Here is a 7761-nt window from a genome sequence, read left to right on the forward strand (position 1 = left end):
TGAATGTGTACCCATGTACTGTGACAACACTAGTGCAATCAATCTAACAAAAAATCCCATTCAACACTCTAGGACTAAGCACAATGATATAAAGCATCATTTCATTCGCGATCTTGTCTCAAAGGGGGTAATCCGTGTTGAGTTTGTTTGTTCTAAAGAACAGATCGCTGATATCCTCACAAAAGCTCTTCCGCTAGATCAATTTGTGTCCTTGAGGACAAAATTGGGTGTTTCAGAAAAAATGTTCTAAGTCTTATTTCTAGTCAATCTTTATCGGACGTCCGATGAATTGGAACGGACGTCCGACAGTGTTCTTCGTCCAAGTTTCAGAAAAACCCTGGTTCGGACGGTTGTGTCGGACGCATCATTTCGTTCGGACGTCCGACACTCAAAAAAATGAGTCCTATAAGGCAGTTACCCATTCTTCTTAGTTCATTTTCCTCCATAAGTCTCGGACGCGACCTTTCAGTTTCCTCTAATATTTGAAATTCAAATTCCTCTCTCCTCAAACCAAGTTCCGAGAAATTGAACCAACCAACTTATTTACACCTCTATTGCTCCTTAATCACTCATAAAAATCACTCCTAACCCCCAACTACCCCAAAACTCCCAATTCACATACGAAACCCTAACTTCACACAACTCCCTTCTTGCGGCTTCTTAGTGCACTCTAGTTGGCTTTTACTGCATTCTTCTTCTGTACACCACATTCTGCATCAAAAATCATATCCACATTGCATCATGGTTAGAGTCAGAGGAGGATCTACTAGTGCCGGACGATCCTTTAGGCTTAGGGATGAAGACATTGAAGTCGTGGAACCACCTCCTGTGGCACCCAAAAAGAAGATTGTGACCCGTGGTGATAAAGTGAAGCAAACTGCCCAAAGAAAACTGGTTACTCCAACTGCTGAATCATCTGATGAGCAGATAGAAGGGCAGAACTCTGAAGGGAACATTGCTGGTGGAAATGAGGAACCAGAGCAGGTTACCCAGGGTGATGAAACTGTCACAAGATCCTCTGCTAAAAGAAAGAGGACTGCAAAGAGGAAGAGCACTCCCCATTCCAAGAAAAAGCAATCTGCTGATCCCTCTGATGATCAGCAGAATGTAGGAAATACTACTGGGAGTCAGCAAACTCCTGAACCCTCTACCAGGAAGTCTCCAAGGACAAGAACTGAGGCTCAAAACGTAGGGGCATCTGCCACACAAACCTCAAACAGGAAACGTTCTGGAAAGAATCCTGTGTCTCAGCCAGTAGAAGAACCCACTCCTCTTCCAAAATTCATTGATGATGAAGCTAGAGACAGATTTGAGTTAGTCTCTCAAAAAGGGTTCATCACCCAAAGGCTCATTCTTCCCTATGAATTTCGTAAGCTTGATCTTGAACCTGTTATCAAACTATTTGAATTCCAGAAATGGACTCATATTCTGACAATTCCTAATGTCTTTTACCCTGACATGCTGTATCAATTTTTTGCTAATCTTAGAAAGGGTAAATCACACACTGAACTCATCTCTAGGGTCAATTCTGTAGACATCATGTTAACTTCTGACATTGTGAATTCCATTCTGAAAACCAGTATTGAACCTAGTTTCAAAGGAAAAATTGCAAATTTCTTTTCATATGAGGAATTTTCTTCTACCTACCATCATTTTTACAATGCTAAACTCATGACCTATTTTCAAACTACATTCAATACTCCTGCTGAGGCAAGACTGGATGATCTTAGTCCTCAGAACCTGATCATCTTCACCATCATTTCAAATCTGTTAGTGCCAACTGATGGCCACAGAACAGATGCAAACAAAATGGAACTCTATCTGTTCTACTGCTTTGTTGAAAAAATTCGCATTGACTTTGAATTTGTAATGTGCAAGTTTTTGCTCAAAATTAGCACTGACAGCCATAGGAAGCTCTCTTATGGCAGATTTCTGACCCCTATCTTTGCCCATTTTGAAATTCCTTTTTCTGGAAAATCTCCCAAAGACAGTGCTTCATCAGTCTTCTCAAAAGCTTATTTTGAACGAAAGAACTTAAAATTTTTTGAAGGCCATTGGTGCTATAAGGAGACTGTTGCTGAGTCTAGAAAGAAAAATTTTCATGAAACCCTTGTCACTCCTAGGACCCCTCGTGATCAGTCAGACTTTGTCTCTCCTTTCACCATTCATCCTAGGAAGTCTGCTAGCAGGTCCTTCGCATCCAATTCTAAAGTCATTTCCTTACTTGAAGACCTCAAACAGCATGTCTTGCTTATTGAAGAAGGTCTCATGATGACCATGACCTCTGACCAAAAATCCTCCTTCATTGAAAAAAGAAACCTTCTTGTCCCTCCAATACCTGAGAGCAATGTAAATGAGCCAAGAACTGAGCCCACAGGACCAACTACTGGTGCTGAGACTACACCAGCATCCAGTTCTCAGCCCAAGGATAAAGGCAAGGCTCCAGCAACTGAAGAATCAGATGAAGATAGTGATGAAGAAACTGAGGAAGAAGAGGATCCTGCACAGTATCGTCTGGCAAGGAGAAGGCCTGGATCATCTAAAATCACCATCTAGGCACTACTAGGTCACTGCACCTTTATTTAGGACTATAGTTCATCTTTTGCATTGTACTTTTGTATTAAGTGCTGAACACATGGTCTGTACAACTGGATATTTTTTACTGCTTATGAATGTTATAACTAAGTGTTTTGTTATGAATGTTTTGAATGGGTGACATGATTGGTTATGTGTCTGTACAATCTGCTGATTGAATGAATGTTTCTGATTGATATCTGCTAAATAATTGATTCCAAACTGTGCTGTACATTGGAAATGTGTATGCTGATATTGTTTCTGATGAGATGCATTGCTGGTACCAAAACTGATACTAAATCTTGTGATGACAAAAAGGGGGAGAATTGGAATTGGATTTGGTTTAACACTGATGGTATAGAGTAACTAGTTAGGGGGAGTTGAGTTGGATCAGCACTGATGATGTGGATTGCGTTTCTTCCTGTATACTACTCATGCACTTCGTTAGGGGGAGCTGTTATATTTTCTGCTCTATCCAATTGTTTTGTTATCATCAAAAAGGGGGAGATTTTTTATCTCAACTCATATCTTTTGATGATTACAAAACAATTGGATGTTTCTAATACCTTTTGTAGAGATCCTTTTCAGAAATGAACCAAACAGGTCTGTGAATTTAAAGCAGAAAAAGAAGATCAAAAAGAATAAAGTCTGCTGATGATGATGTCGGACGCACAAAAGGAGAGTATCGGACGTCCGACATTCTTTGAGTATCTTCGGACGAGTAAAGAACTCAGACTCGGATGTCCGAAGAAGACAAGTCAGGAGTTACTTGATTACTGATCAGGATCGGACGCTCAACACCTGTGTATCGGACGTCCGACAAGTATTGCTGCTCTTCGGACGAATCACTCCGGACGTATCGGCCGTCCGAAGGAATTGAAGAAGAAAGTCCAAGTGTGCATCCTACCCTCAGACGCATAAAAACCAAACATCGGATATCCGATAGCACCAACGGCTAGTTGACTCTTCAGTTGCCTTCTACCCATTGACAGTATTAATTGAATAACTTTCTGGTCTCCTATAAGTAGAACAAAGTCAACCACCTAAAGAGAACTTTGCACATCAAGCCTACATCAGATTGTGAGTGATTCTAGTGCTAGAATACTCAAAAGTAACATTTGTACTCTTTGCTTGTGCAATCTTCGTGTAGTTTTTCAAGTGTGACACAGCTTCTTCAATAGTGTAACATAGTGAGGGTTTGCGAGTGTTTGTAAAACTTTCTTGCTTGACCAAGTGTGGTTTGGGGCAAGAAGGAAGTGATCCCTTCCTTGTACACAAAAGATTGGTTGCAAGTTTGTTCAACTTGAAGTAAATTGGTATATAAAAGTGGTGTTCAAACCTCAGTTGTGTTTGAAGCCTGGTTTGTTTCTTTACTTTCATTTACTGCTTTTCTACATAAACTGTTCTTCTCTTCATCTCACGAATACTTGTGCTCTTGTGTTATCTCGTTCATTGGGAGGTATTTGAGAAAAGAAAGGTAGTCTGTGAAAAAGTGGACTATATCTTAGCAGGTTTTTTGAAAGCCTAATTCACCCCCCCTCTTAGGTTGTCTTCGATCCTTACACCATTGATGATCATTTGATAGGTTCAGAAGAACTTTTCTTGTCTCTCTCAAAATATCATGTTGTAAGAAGAAAGGTACAAGCTTGAGCAAAGGTTTCTGTGTTTCTGAGAAATGAGGGATACTGATGACAATTGGTGAAATTCTTTCCTATATGTATGTACATCACAAGATTGACCTTAGGTGACACATCATAGCTGATGTACCCACCGACTATGTGAACAACCTCTCTATTTTTTAATTGCATTATCCTTCTCAAACATAGCATGCACCGCATACATACTCCCTTGCTCATGCGTAACTACTTGTTCAAGAACTTATTTTCTGATATAAAATTAGGAACTCCTACCCAGGAATTTATTCTGTAATAGTAGGGTGCTCGAAAGTCAAATAAGGTTAAATAATTTAGATAATCGTAATAATTTTAGTAGTATCTTTAATTTTTTATTTATCATTTTAATGTATTTGTATCAATAAATGATAGTGTGCTCAGAACGGATAAAAATTACCTTGCAGAGAAGATCTATGCACAGATCCTCTCCCAATAGGATTGGATCTCTCTCAAGGATCCAAGTTAGAAAGCTACTGCCTTGGTTCCATACCTTGGATCCCCGAACCACAATAATGAATCCAAACACGACTTTTGTTCCTTTTAGGGTTTTTAGTGTTAACGAATGCGGGATATACATATAACAATTAGCTCATTCTACAGTCAATTTTTACATTTATAACATTCTAAATACCCCACATGCGATTTTCTATAAGTATACAAGTTGCGATTGAGTATAGGGTATTAAGGGTCGATCCCACAAGGAAGATTGTCAATTACCGATGATTTTCGAACTTCTTTATATTTAGACTATCACAAATGCAAAAGATTAAATCTATACTACAAACATGAAATAAAAGTAATAAAAATAATAATATAAAACTCCTAGAAGTATTGAATTCCTTACTACTCTTGCAAATGACATTGTCGGTTTATTGAATGCTATTATCTTGAATCGTTATGGCGTAATTCCTAATATACGTGATATCCGCTTTCACCAGTGTACCAACTATACATATAATTAATTCATACATACTTTCGTGGTTATGAAATTAACTACAAGCTCATTGCTTCTATGAAATTACATGAAACAAGTCACTAAAACCACATAGGTGCACGTCTATTTTCGTGAGTGTACTCCCTAGGTTTATCACTTCCTTGAACTAGTGCTAAAATCCAATTTTCATTGCAAATTTAACACCTTAAGATTATCACAATTAATGGCTGGTTAATTATGATTAGAAAAGCAAAAGTGACAAATAACTTACTCAAAATAATATCATCAAATAACCAAGTAAATTTCACTAACAAGATATAGTAAGTTCATCCATAACTCTAGGCATAAACTTTAACTAAACATGATAAAAACACAAATCCAAACTTGTATTATAGCTAAGCATGAAATCAAATACAAGAGAAAAAGTAGTAGAAAAGATATCACCCTTGTCACATAAGATCAACCTCTCCATCTTGCTCCTTAATCTTCATCCAAATCTAACCATAAATACAAGAAGAAAAAACTACACTAACTACACTAATCTACTCTAACTAATGAACTAAGGAAATTCTAGTGAAGACTACATTTTTTGTGAAGTTTCTCTAGCCTTCCAAAGTTGTGAAAGTGTTCTCCAAGGCCTCTATTTATAGAGGAATTCGAGCTCAAGGTGAGTTGTTAAAGTTGATGTAAATTGCTCCTTGGAATCACCAAAAGATGCTTCTTGAATTCTCCACACTTGCTTGCTCAGTTCCAGCTGGATTTCTTGCAAATAAATTGATCAAAAAACTTGTGTAAACAGAGCACAAGTTGCAGCGCAAGTTGCAGAGCCTAAATCGGGGATCCGAGGTCGGATCGCTCAAAATACCCCTCGGATCTCATTTTTCTTCATTTTTATCTTCACTGCACATTGGAATCCGAGACCCGTAACATGGGGATCTGAGCTCGGATCCTCCTCTTGGATGTAGCCTTTGATTATAAAAGTTTACCCGAGGTAGGGTTTAGTACAGATCCGAACTTGGATTTACTTGCTCTGTTTTTCCCAACTTCCACTGATCTTTTCTTGATGATAGAAGCTGAACTAGTTTTTGTGCAAAACATAAAAGTTGTAGCTGTTTGAATTAGCTTTCCAATGCATCAAGAATCATCCAATTGGAAGCTCTGTGGACTGAAAAATGACCAAATTACCTTTGACTGCTCAGAACTCTGTTTCAGCTTTCAACCTTGAAAATGTACTTCTGTATTTTGACTTTTTGACTAGGAAAACGATTAAACTGGACTTCAATATCTTCATACCAAATATATGTCTATCTCTTAGCTTCAAAATGGTTCTAGAATCACCTCAATCCAATTCTTGTAACTCAAGATATAACCAAAATACCACAAGGTGTCAAAGCTATCTAACTCCTTTTTTGTATACTAAGTTGCATTTCATCTCTTGCACTTCATATTCTCTTTTTATCACTTCAAACCATCATCAATCATCCAATTATCTTCTTAATGCACTCCATTTGATGATTGAATCATTAAACCTACAAAAACATGAAGTTTTCACCATTAAAATTCATAGAAATGCAATTGTTACTACTTAAACCACAAAATGCATATTTTAACTAGAAACTTAGCTAATTAGCTATAAAACTAAATAAAACACACCAAAACTAACTAATAAAACACATTTAAAACACTCAAAATATGCACTTATCAAGTGTGTTTTTATTTCCTATTTTAATTTAACTTACTGTGACTTATAAACAGGCGTATTTAGGGTTTTTGTATTCATTATTTTATCAAATATTAATCAAACTTTGATTGGTTTCTACCAATTGTTGTGAGTATTCTCATGGTTGTGTACCACATCAGCTTTTCAACCAAAATGTTTTCAAACATCTATTAACGTGATGGTAAATTATTCTACGTGTTTAATTACCAACAACTACAGTTTCAAGAGCATAATAATCTAAAAAAATAAGTGTACCATGATTATATAACAAGTACAAGGGATTAGAACCACTGGAGTTGGCCTAGTGGACGGAGAAAGGCTATTAGAGTCTTTCCTGCTATTAGGTTCAACATTCAAATCCTGTATTTGGTACTTGGGAGTGAGAAGGGTATAGCAAGAGGTTGGAAGAATTAAAATAAAATTTAGAAAAAAGTCCAGGGGATTAGCAACAAAATTTGTGAAAGAATTTTGTTGACCTATTGATGCTAAAAAAAATCTAGAATAACAAAATATTCATAGAATCATATTGATGTGTTAATGTATGTTGTACTTACTTCCAAGAGGTAAAATAGTTAATTAATTAAATTATCTTGTAATGGCATAATGAGTTTGCTTTATAAAGTAGAGAGTTATGTGCCAGACATTGAAGTCTTTTATTACAAACAAATAGACATATGTGTGCACACACATTTTTTTTTTGTCTCTTTTTATGTGTGCAAATACACATACCATATATGTATGTATATTTGTATTTATATATGTGCATATATGTACGTATGTATCTATGTTGCTCGACTTCTCTTTCTTTATGACTACCTATGCATGTATCCAGACTGACTCAATCCTATGATACCAAATAA

The sequence above is a fragment of the Coffea arabica genome, chromosome 6e (genome assembly GCF_036785885.1).
Source record: "Coffea arabica cultivar ET-39 chromosome 6e, Coffea Arabica ET-39 HiFi, whole genome shotgun sequence".
In the NCBI taxonomy this organism is placed as follows: Eukaryota; Viridiplantae; Streptophyta; class Magnoliopsida; order Gentianales; family Rubiaceae; genus Coffea; species Coffea arabica.